Source organism: Pelobates fuscus, chromosome 1 (assembly GCF_036172605.1).
Source record: "Pelobates fuscus isolate aPelFus1 chromosome 1, aPelFus1.pri, whole genome shotgun sequence".
Lineage (NCBI taxonomy): Eukaryota > Metazoa > Chordata > Amphibia > Anura > Pelobatidae > Pelobates > Pelobates fuscus.
In genome coordinates, this window is record NC_086317.1 from 175,990,333 (window position 1) to 176,007,239 (window position 16,907).

Genomic DNA, 16,907 nt, shown 5'->3' on the forward strand with positions numbered 1-16,907 from the left:
TTGTTCTACCCTTCATGAAGTTTAGGCTCATGTTTGGGGGATTGGAGAATGATATACACTCTGGGGATTGCTATAATCACTATACTCCCCTGAGTATAAAAACTGCTCCTGCTACACTCTCTGGACTAGGAGAGGCCTACCCACTGGAAGCTGGATCCTGGACTTGGGTCCAAGGTGGGTGGAGGATGACAAGACCCAAACCAAGCTGCGGTGGTTTGTGGGGTTTACGGTGGTTATGGTGTTCCAGTGCAGTGCTGATGGTACTCGCAAGTACTAGGAAGCAGCAATTGACAGAAGTACTCGGTCGGAGTACCAGGCGGTCCGTCACAACAGTAAATGCCACTAACCACATTTTTATGTGCGGATGAATTTGTGACACTGGGGAGACAAATATTTGCGTGGCTCGGCAGACTCTCAGCGGTGAAAAAGACACTATTGCCCCACCTGCAGTATCTATTTTGTACGCTGCAGATCCCATTGGCTTAAAAAACTCAAAAGTTATTCACTCAGTTCATCTGGGCACATAAACAGGTAAGGGTCGCCGCGAAGTTCTTGCATCGACCGTTGGAAGAGGAAGGCCTTGCCCTACCTAACGTTAAATTATATCATAGGGCGGCCCTGCTGGCATCAGTGGTGGACATAAGTGCCCCCCCCCCAATGGCCATTGATTGGGCCCAGGGTCTGAAATTAAAAAGCCTACTGTGGGTACGCCCTGGACTCACGGATTTCCTCCCAACTACAACAACGCTCCTAACAACTTTGGACGCAACCCGGGCTAAACTATGCTCCACTAAAACCTGGCCACCGGCTGCACCAATGTCTGGCCTTCACATAGCAAACCAAATGTGTGATCACAGAACGTGGGTTGAGGGGGGGTGCACTCACGTGCTACAGCTATTTCAGGTAACAACACTGCTACAATTTCTTAACCTTAAGGAGATATTTAACCTACCCTCCAGAGCAATATTCTCATACCTCCAGATCAAATCAATGCTTGCACTCTGAAGCACTAACCCTGCGGAGCCTGCCCCAAAATTTGAGTTTGAGTCAGCGTGCCTAGCGCCGACCCCCCCAACAAAAGTTACTTTCTATGTGTTATAACCTTCCTAAACAGAAGCGATACGAAAGTGCTGGATAAATTTAGCTTAGCATGGCAGGCAGACTTAGGCCAATCCTTTGATGTACCACAATGGTCGAAGGCACTTACTGCACACAAAAGGAGAACATCCTGCACCTTACACTTAGATTTGTTGAGGAAAATATTTCACAGGTGGTATATGGTGCCAGATAGACTGGCCAAAATCTTTCCAGGTACGAGGGACACATGCTGGTGATGTAAAGTTGACAAGGGCACAATATACCATATATGGTGGTCATGTAACCACATCCAACCACATTGGCTGACAGTGGAGGATATTCTATCGCAGGTCCTAAAAACTGAAATAACACTTACGTCCAGCCTAGGTCTATTGCTCTTAAATATTTATAGGTTCCCGAAATTGGAAGCAATTCTGGTATTTCATACTTTAGTTGCAACTTTGACACTAATAGCATGGGCTTGGAAGTCAGTAGAGGCACCCTCCTGGCAGGCCTTAATGCAACAAACGGTTACCTATATACACACAATAGAACATTCAACAGACCCACCACGCCCCTGAACAGTCTCACCAACCGACCGATCAACTCCTACCAGGAAAAACCTTTCTACCAACTTATTCATACCTGCCCTGTGAGAAAATCCCTGTGAGAAAATCCCAGAGTCATTCTCCTATTCCGTTCGGGCATTTCGTTAATATTTTGTTACCATTCATCCGTAGAGACTAAGTACCGAACACTGCCATCCCTTGGCTCATTAAGTTCAAACAGACCACAGGAATTCAGTCCTTTCTTTACCATCGTGTCGCACGAAAGCAGGCAGCGGGACTGAGTCGTTGAGTGCCGGGAACTCTGAGGCAGGTACTCAACAGCCCGAACACTGGTGAAAATGTACGAACACCTGTTTCTGTTTGCGGCAAGTCAGGAGAGCGCTGTTCGACAGATTGTTCTACGGGAACTCCCGTACAAACACCACACTATGAGCCAGGGGACCCGTTCCCCTTTTTGATTCGTTCACCTCTTATTTCATATAAAAACTCTCGAACTAGACCGACCGCTACCCCTGAAACTACGGAACTCTTTCTGGGCAGACATCTCCAGAGCGGTCAGTCAATTCTTCACCCCAGTGGCGATTCGACTACGTTTGTTGCATCTGAGCACTTTTCGGATATGTTGTGCACTCAGATCCAAGCTATCTGGGGATGTGTAGACTATGGGGGTTTGGTTGTACGAAATATACCTTTATTTATTTTATAGTGTTTTTGTGAGTTTATAAGAGAGTGAATATTTTCTGTACCTAGAGATAATTGAGTTTAATGCAGCAACTTAACCCAATTATCTCCCAGGTACAGAGGAGGGATTATACTGTTTATGTGGGAGTGTCCTGGGTGTCAATGTCATTGGGTGATTGTTTTGTGTTACTGTCCCCACTTAGGTCCAGGTTGGAGTGCCCCTTGCATGGGGACCTGCATAAAAGGCCTGCTGTGGCTTCCATTAAACAGAATGCTTTACCCCTTCATGAAGTCTTGGCTCATGTTTGGGGGATAGGGAGTTATAATCACTACAACTTCTTCTATGCTTGGAGTTCGGGAGATTCTTGACAGATATACTCGGCCGGAGAATAGGGGATCCGTTACACGCCCCATCAGCTGTCACTGGCGAGCAAAGGCTATTTACTGGGGAAGACCCAGGAATCATGCAACTCCACACAACTACGTATAAAAGCTGACACAGGCCAATACAAGTGATCTAACAGTGTATCAATTCTGAGGATCCCTGCGCATCCAAAAATTCTCTTTTCATAAAAGACCGGTAGGGCTTGCTTGCTCTTTATGCATGCTTCCCCCTGTTCCCCCCTCCCCAATTTACTCCCCCTTACTGACAATTTGATTGTATATAGTTAGTGACAAGGTACTATCGAGTTCTCTAGACTGTACGGCTCCATGCCCATACACATGAGTAAACCACCTACGGTTCCACAACAAAGTTTTTTTTACCTACATGAGCACTACTGCAAGAAAAAATGTGTAATGTATTGTCACTCCTGGTGGGCCTTTAAGCCCAAGAATTATTATGTTTCCCCTTCTTTCTTTTCTGTAACCCTTTCCTTTATATAAAATGAAAAACCGCAAAAAATTGTCAAATTGAAAAAAAAATTCCTGGTTTATTTATAATTAGACAAATTATAAAGTTCACCGTTAATCATCAGGAGTGGTATTGCAGTGAAATAATTCCCCAAATTAAAAAGTGCCCAAAATTAGCTGGAGAACTAATTAACAACAGTTTACTGACTTGAATTGAAAATAGTAGCAGCTTCTGGAAATGTATGGTATAAGCAATTGGATACAAGTAACAGTCTTTGCAAGCAGCAAATTTAAGGGAATTGAAATGATCTGTAGGTAAGAACAAAGCGTCTTACCTAAGGTGTGGTTCCCTTTTAAGGTGTAGAGCAGGGGTGTCCAAACTTTTTTCAAAGAGGGACAGATTTGATGAAGTGAACATGCTTGAGGGTCTACCATTTTGACTGCCATTCTTTGAACAATTAAAATTAAATGCAAATTAACTATTTTATGCAAAGTTTATTGCAAACAGCATAATTTTCATTTCGTCACATGACAAATCTAAACAGGTGGTAAATCACTCTGCCTTTCATATCTGAAGGCCAGATGAAAAAAAGAAAACAGGAAGCTGAAATATATGTCACGAAATGCGGTTTCCCAAAGGCATGCATTGAAAACCAATTAATCCATTCTGGAGGTCAGAAAAAAGTCAAAATGAGCTGGCATGGAAACCAACCCACAATGCAGAGCCCACAATAAAAGGCATGCAAATGACGAAGCTCAGCTCCCTACCTTTCCACAGCTTGTGAAATGCACCAAAAAGTCCCTAAACAACTGCAAACAATTTCCAGAATGGCTCCAAAACCTCCACACTTGACACCACAGGCTCCAGATGCAATGCATTCTGGGGAAACTTGCTTTGTATTGCGGAAAAAATTGTAAACAGAGGCATTATTTTCAATGGATTTTCATTTGTAAACCGAAAAGTATGTTAACTGAGGCTTTTGTAAACCGAGGTCCCTCCCATTAGGAGATTTTAAACTACTAGTAGGGGTAGGGGGGATGGTCATAGCAATCTACAAACTGGAAATAGGACAGAAAGGAGATGGGCTTTAGCTCAGTATAAGAGAGGGGTGGAGACGACGGGGGGGGGGGAGGGGCAAGCTCAGAACAGAGAAGGTATGTAATGTTTATAATTCACAAAAAGTACAAGTGACTCATGATATTAAATGTATGCTTACTAATGCAAGGAGCCTCAATAACAAAATGGGGGAACTAGAGGCAGTAGCATACACTAAACAATATGATATAATAGGCATAACTGAAACATGGTGGGATGAGACACATGACTGGGCAGTTAACTTAAATGGGTACATGTTATTTAGGAAGAATAGGAAAAACAAGAAGGGTGGTGGGGTATGTTTGTATGTCAACCATGAGTTAAAGCCAAATCTTAAGCAAGTGGAATGTGATGAGGAAAATGTGGAAGCTTTATGGGTAAATATCTCCTTGGGGGAAAAGAAGGGAAATCAACTATTGGTTGGGATATGTTATAAACCACCTAATGTTAATATTGACGAGGAACAACAGCTGTTTGAGCAAATTGAGAAAGCTGCAAATCTGGGTAACACTTTAATTAAGGAGATTTTAATTACGCGGAAACAAATTGGGACAGAGGGACTAGCAACTCAGCAAAGGGAATTAGGTTTTTAAACTTGTTAAATGACACCTTCATGTCACAACTTGTACAAGCACCAACTAGAAAGGACGCTTGTCTGGAACTGGTTTAAACCAACAACGATCTTTTGACCAACATTCAAGTAGGTGAGCATTTGGGAAATAGTGATCACAATATAGTGTCCTTTGAAATAAACTAAAAAACAAAAACAAAAGCACATAGGGTATACTAAAACATATAATTTTAAAAAGGCCAATTTCTATAAGTTAAGGGCAGCTTTACAATATATTGACTGGCTTAAACTCTTTAGTGAAAAGAACACTGAGGATAAATGGAACATCTTCCAACAAATATTAAAAAGGCTTAGTAGAGAAGTAAAACAAGAGATTAAAAATAAGAAAAGGGCATTTAAAGCATTTAAATCGGACAAATCAGATGCATCTTATAAAAGATATAAAGGAAGCCAATAATGCATGCAAAAAGGTGATTAGATTTGCTAAACTTCAAAATGAAAAAATGATAGCTAAAGAGAGTAAAACCAACCCCAAAGCATTTTTTAAGTACATAAATTCTAAAATGAAAATGTAGGTACACTAAAAACTGAAACGGAGGTGTTAGTTAATGAAGACCAGGAAAAGGCAGGAATTTTAAATAACTATTTCTCCTCCGTATATATATAAAGGAAGAACCCATGGAAATAGATGTGCAAATGATTGTTACTAAAAAAAAAAAAAAGCTCCAGGCCCTGATGGTATCCATCCACAAGTACTTAAGGAACTTAGTGTAGAAATAAGTGAACTTCTGTTTTTAATCTTTCAAGATTATTTTCTTTCAGAAAGTGTTCAGGAGGATTGGAGGAAGGCAGATGTGGTTCATATATTCAAAAAGGGTTCAAAATCCTTGCCTAGAAATTATTGAACTGTGAGCTTAACTTCTGTGGCTGGGAAAATATTTGAAAGATTATTAAGGGATAATATTCAAGAATTCCTTAAGAAGAACATGGTTATCAGCAAAAATATGCATGGTTTTATGAAGCACAGGTCATGTCAAACTAATTTGATTGCGTTCTACGAGGAAGTAAGTAGAAGTATAGATCAGGGTGTTGCAGTGGATGTGATATATTTGGATTTTGCCAAGGCATTTGATACAGTTCCACACAATAGATTAGTGTTCAAACTCAAGGAAATCGGTCTAGATGAAAATGCTTGTTCTTGGGTAGAACATTGGCTTAAAAATAGAGTACAAAGAGTTGTCATTAATGGTACATTTTCAAGCTGGACAGAGGTGGCAAGTGGTGTCCCTCAGGAGTCTGTTCTGGAACCCCTTATATTTAACATGTTTATAAATGATCTTGAAGAAAGCATTGAAAGTTATGTTTCAGTGTTTGCAGATGACACAAAACTCTGTAAAATAATACAAGGTGAGCAAGATATTACTTTGCTGCAGAGGGATTTAGACTAGGGGACTGGGCACTCAAATGGCAGATGAAATTTAATGTTGAAAAATGCAAAGTTATGCACTTCGGCGTAAAGAATGCACAAGCAACGTACAGTTGCAAGAAAAAGTATGTGAACCCTTTGGAATGATATGGATTTCAACACAAATTGGTCATAAAATGTGATCTGATCATCATCTAAGTCACAATAATAGACAATCACAGTCTGCTTAAAATAATAACACACAAAGAATGAAATGTTGCCATGTTTTTTATTGAACACACCATGTAAACATTCACAGTGCAGGTGGAAAAAGTATGTGAACCCCTAGACTAATGACATCTCCAAGAGCTAATTGGAGTGAGATGTCAGCCAACTGGAGTCCAATCAATGAGATGAGATTGGAGGTGTTGGTTACAGCTGCCCTGCCCTATAAAAAACACACACCAGTTCTGGGTTTGCTTTTCACAAGAAGCATTGCCTGATGTGAATGATGCCTCGCACAAAAGAGCTCTCAGAAGACCTACGATTAAGAATTGTTGACTTGCATAAAGCTGGAAAGGGTTATAAAAGTATCTCCAAAAGCCTTGCTGTTCTTCAGTCCACGGTAAGACAAATTGTCTATAAATGGAGAAAGTTCAGCACTGCTGCTACTCTCCCTAGGAGTGGCCGTCCTGTAAAGATGACTGCAAGAGCACAGCGCAGACTGCTCAATGAGGTGAGGAAGAATCCTAGAGTGTCAGCTAAAGACTTACAAAAGTCACTGGCAAATGCTAACATCCCTGTTAGCGAATCTACAATACGTAAAACACTAAACAAGAATGAATATCATGGGAGGATACCACAGAGGAAGCCACTGCTGTCCAAACAAAACATTGCTGCACGTTTACAGTTTGCACAAGAGCACCTGGATGTTCCACAGCAGTACTGGCAAAATATTCTGTGGATAGATGAAACCAAAGTTGAGTTGTTTGGAAGAAACACACAACACTATGTGTGGCAAAAAGAGGCACAGCACACCAACATCAAAACCTCATCCCAACTGTGAAGTATGGTGGTGGGGGCATCATGGTTTGGGCCTGGACGGATTGCTATCATCGAAGGAAAAATGAATTCCCAAGTTTATCAAGACATTTTGCAGGAGAACTTAAGGCCATCTGTCTACCAGCTGAAGCTCAACAGAAGATGGGTTTTGCAACAGGACAATGACCCAAAGCATAGAAGTAAATCAACAACAGAATGGCTTAAACAGAAGAAAATACGCCTTCTGAAGTGGCCCAATCAGAGTCCTGACCTCAACCCGATTGAGAAGCGATTCACACCAGACATCCCAAGAATATTGCTGAACTGAAACAGTTCTATAAAGAGTAATGGTCAAGAATTACTCCTGACCGTTGTGCACGTCTGATCTGCAACTACAGGAAACGTTTGGTTGAAGTTATTGCTGCCAAAGGAGGTTCAACCAGTTATTAAATCCAAGGGTTCACATACTTTTTCCACCTGCACTGTGAATGTTTACATGGTGTGTTCAATAAAAACATGGCAACATTTCATTCTTTGTGTGTTATTAGTTTAAGCAGACTGTGATTGTCTATTGTTGTGACTTAGATGATGATCAAATCACATTTTATGACCAATTTGTGCAGAAATCCATATCATTCCAAAGGGTTCACATACTTTTTTTTGCAACTGTATACCCGTAATGGAAGCGAATTAGGGATAACAACACACGAAAAGGACTTGAGAATTGTTATAGACGACAAACTATGCAACAATGTGCAATGTCAATCAGCAGTGGCCAAGGCCAGTAAGGTATTGTCATGCATGAAAAAGGGCATTCATTCTCGAGACGAGAATATAATTGTGCCTCTTTATAAATCACTGGTAAGACCACATATTGAATATGCTGTGCAATTTTGGGCACCTGTTCTAAAGAAGGATATTATTGCACTAGAAAAAGTGCAGAGGTGGGCTACAAAATTAATAAAAGGAATGGAATATTTCAGCTATAAAGAAAAGTTAACAAATTTAAACCTATTTAGTTTAGAAAAACGGCGCCTGAGAGGGGATATGATAACGTTATACAAATATATTGGGGGCCAATACAAACCATTGTGTGGAAATCTATTCACAAACTGGACTTTACATAGGACACGAGGTCATGCGTTTAGACTGGAAGAATGAAGATTTTGTCTAAGGCAAAGGAAAGGTTTTTTTATACAGTAAGAACAATAAGGATGTGGTTTTCTCTGCCTGAATAAGTGGTTTTATCAGAGTCCATACAGATGTTCAAACAGCTACTAGATGCATACTTGCAAAAACAGAATATTCAAGGATATAATCTTTCAATGTAGGGTAATAACGGCTTGATCCAAGGATAAATCTGACTGCCATTCTGGGATCAAGAAGGAATTTTTTTCCTAGCTTGTTGCAAAATTGGAAGTGCTTCAAACTGGGTTTGTTTGCCTTCTTTTGGATCAACAGCAAAAAACAAATGTGAGGAAGGCTGAACTTGATAGACGCAAGTCTCTTTTCAGCTATGTAACTATGTAACCTATAATTGGTAATAAAGGTTGTCTGTCAAGTTTTAAGTGAAAAAAATATGAACAGGAACATAACACCAAGTATTCATGTTGTGTCCAAATATATTTATACCTGATTCAGACCAACTGATAGTAACTGAGATTTTACAAAGTATTCTTCTCAATTGAGAAAAAAACGTGCCTGCACTAATATGAAGGGTAGTGATGTCGCGAACCGAAAATTTCGGGTTCGCAACATCACTACCCTTCACATTAGTGCAGGCACGTTTTTTTCTCAATTGAGAAGAATACTTTGTAAAATCTCAACGGCGAACGCGAACTTCCTCAAATGTTCGCTAACCGGCGAACCGCGCGAACCACCACTGACTTCAATGGGCAGGCGAATTTTAAAACCAACAGGGACTCTTTCTGGCCACAAAAGTGATGGAAAAGTTGTTTCAAGGGGACTAACACCTGGACTGTGGCATGCCGGAAGGGGATCCATGGCAAAACGCCCATGGAAAATTACACAGTTAATGCAGAGTCTGGTTTAAATCCATAAAGGGCAGAAATCACCTAACATTCCTAAATCACAATGAATATGGATTGACACCTGTCCTCAGAGCCCCTGATGCACACGGACACAGAGCAGAAAAGGGACTGTTCCCCCTACATATGGTCACTTGGCAGATATGGATTGACACCTGTCCTCAGGGACCCTGATACACACTGACACAGAGCAGAATAGGGACTGTTCCTCCTACATAGGGTCACTTGGCAGATATGTCGTGGTCGTGGGAGGAGGAGGAGGATGACTTTCACCTCTTCCCCTGTTAGATTCCCGTTGAGCTGTGACATCACCCTTATACGCTGTGTAAAGCATACTTTTTAATTTATTTTGCAAATGCTGCATCCTTTCCGACTTGTAATTCGGTAACATTTCCGCCACTGTCTGCTTATACCGAGGGTCTAGTAGCGTGGACACCCAGAACAGGTCTTTCTCCTTCAGCCTTTTTATACGGGGGTCCCTCAACAGGCACGACAGCATGAAAGACCCCATTTGCACAAGGTTGGATGCCAAGCTACTCATTTCCCGTTCCTCCTCCTCACACAGAGCAGAATAGAGACTGTTCCCCCTACATAGGGTCACTTGGCAGATATGGATTGACACCTGTCCTCAAAACCCCTGATACACACTGACACAGAGCAGAATAGGGACTGTTCCCCCTACATAGGGTCACTTGGCAGATATGGATTGACACCTGTCCTCAAAACCCCTGATACACACTGACACAGAGCAGAATAGGGACTGTTCCCCCTACATAGGGTCACTTGGCAGATATGGATTGACACCTGTCCTAAGGATCCCTGATACACACTGACACAGAGCAGAATAGGGACTGTTCCTCCTACATAGGGTCACTTGGCAGGTATGGATTGACACCTGTCCTCAGAGACCATGATAAACACTGACACAGAGCAGAATAGGGACTGTTCCCCCTACATAGGGTCACTTGGCAGCTATGGATTGACACCTGTCCTCAAAACCCCTGATACACACTGACACAGAGCAGAATAGGGACTGTTCCCCCTACATAGGGTCACTTGGCAGATATGGATTGACACCTGTCCTAAGGATCCCTGTATTGGTGAACATTGTCGCCCAAACTAATTTATATGCCCATCAATTCTGAGCTACAAATCCGGACTCTTGTTTGGCAAAGATACACACTGTGCCAGAATTTAAAAGATTCTGGGCATTGACTATGCTGATGGGCATCATAAAGAAGCCCTCCATCCGCTCCTACTGGAGCAGTAGCCCCATCTGCTCTACCCCCATTTACTCCCAATGTATGTCGAGGAAAAGGTATGAAATGATTCTGCATTTCATGCACTTCAGCGACTACAGCCTGTGTCCCCCTAGGGAGCATCCCCAGTTTGACAGGCTGTATAAAATCCGCCCCCTGATTACCCACTTTGCTGCCAGGTTTGCAGAGACTTATACACCTGGAAGGAATATATGCGTGGATGAATCCCTGATGAAGTATAAGGGAAGGCTGGGATCCAAGCGCTCTAGGTATGGTGTAAAGATGTATAAGCTCTGTGATAGCAAGACTGGGTATACTCAGGCCTTCCGGGTGTACGAGGGAAAGGATAGCCACCTTGACCCTCCAGGTTGCCCAGAACATATGGGAACCAGTGGCAAGATTGTCTGGGACCTGATATTCCCCCTGATGAACAAAGGGTACCACTTGTATACTGACAATTTTTAAACAAGTGTCCCTTTGTTCAAGCTACTGTACTGTTTTGATACAGTAGCTTGCGGCACAATTAAAAAGAACAGCACAGGTTTCCCAGGACAACTTGCACGCACCCGGCTACGAAGGGGGGAGACCTCAGCTCGGCGCCAAGAGGAGCTGTTGGCAGTTAAGTACAGAGACAAGAAGGACGTCCTGTAAGCCTGTGAACTTATGCACAAAGCGTTGTACGATCAGATTACACACATGTGCCATGCACGGCACATGTGTCAACTTGCCCAACTTCAATGCCGCCAACAAATTTGTTCTTTTGTGAAAAGAAATTTCGGCCGGGTATCTTCCACTGCGGTGTCCCAATAGCTCCAAATTTTTTGAACGCCTCAGACTCCACCAGCTTGTATGGTAAAAGCTGGCGATCTAATAGTTCGGACAAGCCAGCTGTCAGACGCTGGGCAAGGGGGTGACTTGGTGACATTGGCTTCTTACGCTCAAACATGTCCTTGACAGACACATGACTGTGGGCAGATGAGCGGGAACTGCTCAAGGCGGGAGACGGAGTGGCAGATGGTTGAGAGGGGGGCAAGGAGGACAGCATTGGTTCACGTGGCTGAAGATGCTGGACCAGGAGGAGGATGGCGGCTTAGAGTAGGCGTGCTGCTTGTACTCATGTGTTGATCCCATAGGTGTTTGTGATGTGAGATCATGTGCCTACGCAAAGCAGTTGTACCTAGGTGGGTGTTGGACCTCCCACGACTCAGTTTCCATTGGCACAGGTTGCAAATGGCATCGCTGTTGTCAGAGGCAGACACACAAAAAAAATTCCACACTGCTGAGCTCTGCAATGACGGCATTCTGGTGATGGACACAGCATGCGTTGATTGGCGTGCTGTCAGGCTGACCCCGGGTGCCGAAGCATGCTGTCTGACTGTGCCACTAGTTCCTTGCGACGACCCCCCCCCCCCCGCTTCCAACTCGTCTCCTCCTCCTCTCTGTCTCCCCATCTGAACTTTCACCCTGTTCTTCTTCTTGCCAAGCGGGCAATCCATCCATGGACGCATCGTCATCATCAACCGCTTCACTTGTATCTGACAACTCAGAAAAGGATGCAGCAGCGGGTACAACATCATCATCATCACCTCCATGTGTTTAATGCTGCCTGCCTGAGACATATCCCTGTTATCTACATCCTCTGTCAATAATGGTTGCGCATCACTAATTTCTTCAACGGATGTGTGAATAACTCCTCTGACATACCAAGTCTGTGGTGCTAGTTTTGGTGGTGGCGGCAGGCGGGTGAATTGAATCTTGAGAGGTGCCTGAAGCTAAGCTGGAGGAGGATGGTGCGTCAAGGTTCCGAGCGGAGGCTGTAGAAGATTGGGTGTCCTGTGTTAGCCAGTCAACTATGTCCTCAGAACTTTTCAAGTTCAGGGTACGTGGCTTCTAAAGACTGGGCATTATTCTAGGGCAAAAGGGAATCACAGCACCACGATCACGACGGCCCCTGCGGGGTGACCTGCCTCTGCCTGTCATTTTTTGGGGGATTAGTGGTACTATGCGTGCAAGCTACTGTGAGACCAGATATGAGTGGCAATGTGCACTGGCACCGGTCTGCAGAGCACACGCTGAAGGAAGGCCTGACAGAGCTGCTTGAAGGACACTGACTGGCTGCTATTAGCTTACACTGGAAACCTTTTTTCTTTGTAAAAGCATGCTATAGAGACACCAGATATGAGTGGCAATGTGCACTGGCACCGGTCTGCAGAGCACACACTGTAGGCCTGACAGAGCCGCTTGAAGGACACTGACTGGCTGCTATTAGCTTACACTGGAAACCTTTTTTCTTTGTAAAAGCACGCTACAGAGACACCAGATATGAGTGGCAACTGTCAAAGTACGCTGGCACAGGTCTGCAGAGCACACGCTGAAGGAGGCCTGACACCCAGACGCTTGCAGACAACTAACTGCTCTTCTATTACAGTGAAAAAAAAAATCTAAAGCTTAAGCTATTGTCACAACAGATATGAGTGGTGGCACTGACTGTGCAAATGGGCACAGCATCCAGCCTGACACAGAAGATGGCAGGCAGGCAACTGCTCTTCTATTACAGTGAAAAAAAATTTGTTTTTTTTTAATCTAAAGCTTAAGCTATTGTCACAACAGATATGAGTGGTGGCACTGACTGTGCAAATGGGCACAGCATCCAGCCTGACACAGAAGATGGCAGGCAGGCAACTGCTCTTCTATTACAGTGAAAAAAAATTTGTTTTTTTTAAATCTAAAGCTTAAGCTATTGTCACAACAGATATGAGTGGTGGCACTGACTGTGCAAATGGGCACAGCATCCAGCCTGACACAGAAGATGGCAGGCAGGCAACTGCAATTACATTACACAGAAAAAAAAAAAAAAAAAGCAGACAGATGTTCTAGCCCTAAAAATGGCTTTTTGGGGTGCTGTCCTTACAACAGAGATCAGATGAGTCCTTCAGGATTGTAGTGGACACTGAATGCCCTAGCCTAGCTATCAATTTCCCTATCTAATCAGCAGCAGCTAAACTTTCCCTCCTCTCACTAAGCATGCAGCTTCAGAATGAATCGAAAATGGATGCTGGGAGGGAGGTGGGAGGGTGTGGAAGGGAGGGTGTGCTGCTGATTGGCTGGAATGTGTCTGCTGACCGAGAGGCACAGGGTCAAAGGTTGCTCAATGATGACGAATAGGGGGCGGATCGAACCGTGCATGTGTCCGAACAGTTCGGTACATCACTAGTGAAGGGTGAAACTGAGATCTGGACTGCAGCACAAAGACTAGATCATGTTCAAAGGCAGTGGTTTTGATTTGCAAAATGTCACGCAGGTGAGAGTCACTTAGTCTTGTCCTCAAGCGGTTCTTGTTAAAGTTCATAGCAGAGAATGTCTTCTCAAACAAATATGTTGAGCCAAACAAGCTGAGCAATTTCTTAGCCAATGTTTGAATTTTGAAAACGGCTCTTATCCAGTTGGCGGTAAAAGTTCACAAGAGAGAGCTGTTGGTGACGACTCCGTAACTCGCTGTCACAATGCAGCTCAATGAGCTCGAGCTGCAGCTGATCTGGAGCATCATTGGGATCAACAGAGAATAGAGAGGAGAAAAGGCTGATCTCCTTTTCAATAGCAGCAAAATCCTGAAAGCGCCGTTTAAAGTTCCCAGCCAGAGATGTTCCCTGTACGTTTGCGCACTTATATTGTCCTGTAGAAAACTGTTCATTATTTCCTGCAAAGCTGAAAAGATAATGGTATTGGGCTGTGTTTGTGACAATTGCCTTTGTAAAAGTTGCAGCTTTGTTCCAAAGGCTTTGAGGTGTGAATAAAGCTGGTTCACCGCTGCATCTTTCCCCTGAGGACTCGTGTTCAGTACATTAAGATGCTTTGTTATGTCCACTAAAAACCCCAAATCAGCCAAAAAGTATCAGATAGTTGTCGCATCGGTTGTCCCTTTGTTTCCAAGAATTCTCCAATTTCCTTTCTGAGAGAGTAGAAATGCTGAAGTGCAGACCCCCGACTGAGTCATCTTACATCGTTGTGATATAAAACATCTTCGTAATTAGCCTGGATGTCCAGTAGAAACTGTTTAAACTGGCGGTGGCACAGGGCTTTAGAGCGAATAAAATTAATAGTCTTTAGCACCGATTTCATAACATGATCATATTTGAGATGTTTAGCACAGAGAATTTGTTGATGAATGATACAATGGAGTTTAATAGCTTTGCCTCCTTCTTCGATCACCATGTTATAGATTAGGGTTGATAATCCACTTCATTCACCAGCCATGGCAAGTGCCCCATCAGTAATAAGCCCAGTAACTTTGTTCCAAGGCATTTTCATGTCATCTTTGGCAGAACTAACAGAAACAAATAAATCTTTTCCTCTTCTTTGATCCGTAAGCTCTGGAGGTCTAATAATTCTTCAGTTACATTAATTTCATCGTCCACCCCTCTCATAAAAATCAGCAACTGAGCTGTGTCAGATAGGTCCGTTCTTTCATCACAGACTATTGAAAATAAGTCAAAATCCACTCTTTTGGATGTCAACTGTCTCTGAATATCTGATGAAATAGTGCTACAGTGTTACGAGCCAGGCAAATGTTGGCAAACTCTTGCTTTTACTCGGGACAGATATTCTCAACCATTTTCATAACGCATTCTTTGATAAAAGATTTGCTTTTTTTTTGTTGCTATTTTTAGCAATTAACGTTGCCACCTCATAGCTCGCCCTTGTGGCATTTTCATTTGACTCACGGGCTCTTGTGAAAAATTGCTGTTGTGACATTAAAACAGCTTCCAGTAGCTTACACTTTTCACTGCAGTCGCACCCTGTTAGCTTGTCGTATGTGCTATGTCTCGACCTCCTTATAAACAGCCACAGTCTCTTGGCATATCAGACAAACAAAGTTATTTCTTATTTCAGTGAAGAAATAATCCACTTTCCACCTGTCCTGGAAGCGGCGACCCTCACTGTCAACTTTCCTTCTCTTATTTACAGTCGCCATTTTAGAATTTGGCCAGAAGGGGAAGGGATCAAGTGAGTGCAGTGCCAGAGGTTTTGGTCTAAGTGCGTTTGTCCAAGCCCTAATTATACTAAGTGTGTTCGCCGGAGCACTAATACACTGCCCAACAAGAATTAGCCAGAAATCTATTCTCTCTTTATTCTGTCACCATACAGATTTCTCTATTCTGTCTTAGATCTTTTTATTCTGTCACCATACAGATTTCTCTATTCTGTCTTAGATCTTTTTATTCTGTCACCATACAGATTTCTCTATTCTGTCTTAGATCTTTTTGTTCTGTTACCATACAGATCTCTTTATCCAGCCTCAGATCTCTCTATTCTGTCCCTTCTCTCTTTATTTTATCCCTTCTTTCTTTATTCCATCACTGTAGAATCTGTCCCAGATCTTTCGTTCCCAACAGGGAGAAGAAAAGCGCCAAATCCGTTGACGAGATCCCGCGAGACCAAGAGATTGCGAGAACGCAGGCTGAGGACATGCAGTCCCGCGGCGGATCTTTGAACGCCGCAGGACTGCACGTACTCAGCGACGCTCGGGGATTCACAACATATAGATTTTACAAATTACCTGTGGGGCAGTATTAAACCGGAACAAGGGCCGGACTTTGGACATGACTGATATAGGGCTTCCATTTGAAAACAAATATTTAGACATATAATTTAATATGAATAAAATCTAAAAAAAAAGTTAAAAAATTAAGAAGTTTTGATATGTTCTTAGTTCTGCATGGAATGTTAACCCGTAAATATCATAATACTGTTAGCTTTTACTGCAATAAAATACACATATTTTGTGTTCAGCAATATCTCATGAATATAACAGTACCCACCATCTACAGGTTTTATGGGGTATTGAAAAGTTACAGAGTCAAATATAGGGTTTGTCCACTTTTTAGTTTTCATACATTGAAAATTGCATAAACATACACGGTTTTAAATATATTTATATTTATATATATATATATATATATATATATGTGTGTGTGTGTGTATGTGTATATATATATATATTTATATATAAAAGAAGGCGGAGCCGGGCATTGTGGGAGGGGTTGCAAACGGCCTATATAACCCCTGACTTACCTCCATACCTTGCTGACAGCGTTTGGTTATTTCCGGTTCCGGGTTCATCACAAGGACTACCTAACAGCCAGGAGATCGTGTACCACGCCATCAGGGTCCCCAGCCAGCCAACAGGCCTCTCAACGGAAGGGAAAATCTTACTGGCACAAGCATTCACCAGTTACCGCGGTCAAACCAACGTTCCCCAACGTTAATTGGGCTAGGAAGGCGTAAGTCACTCACCCATGCATACTAGC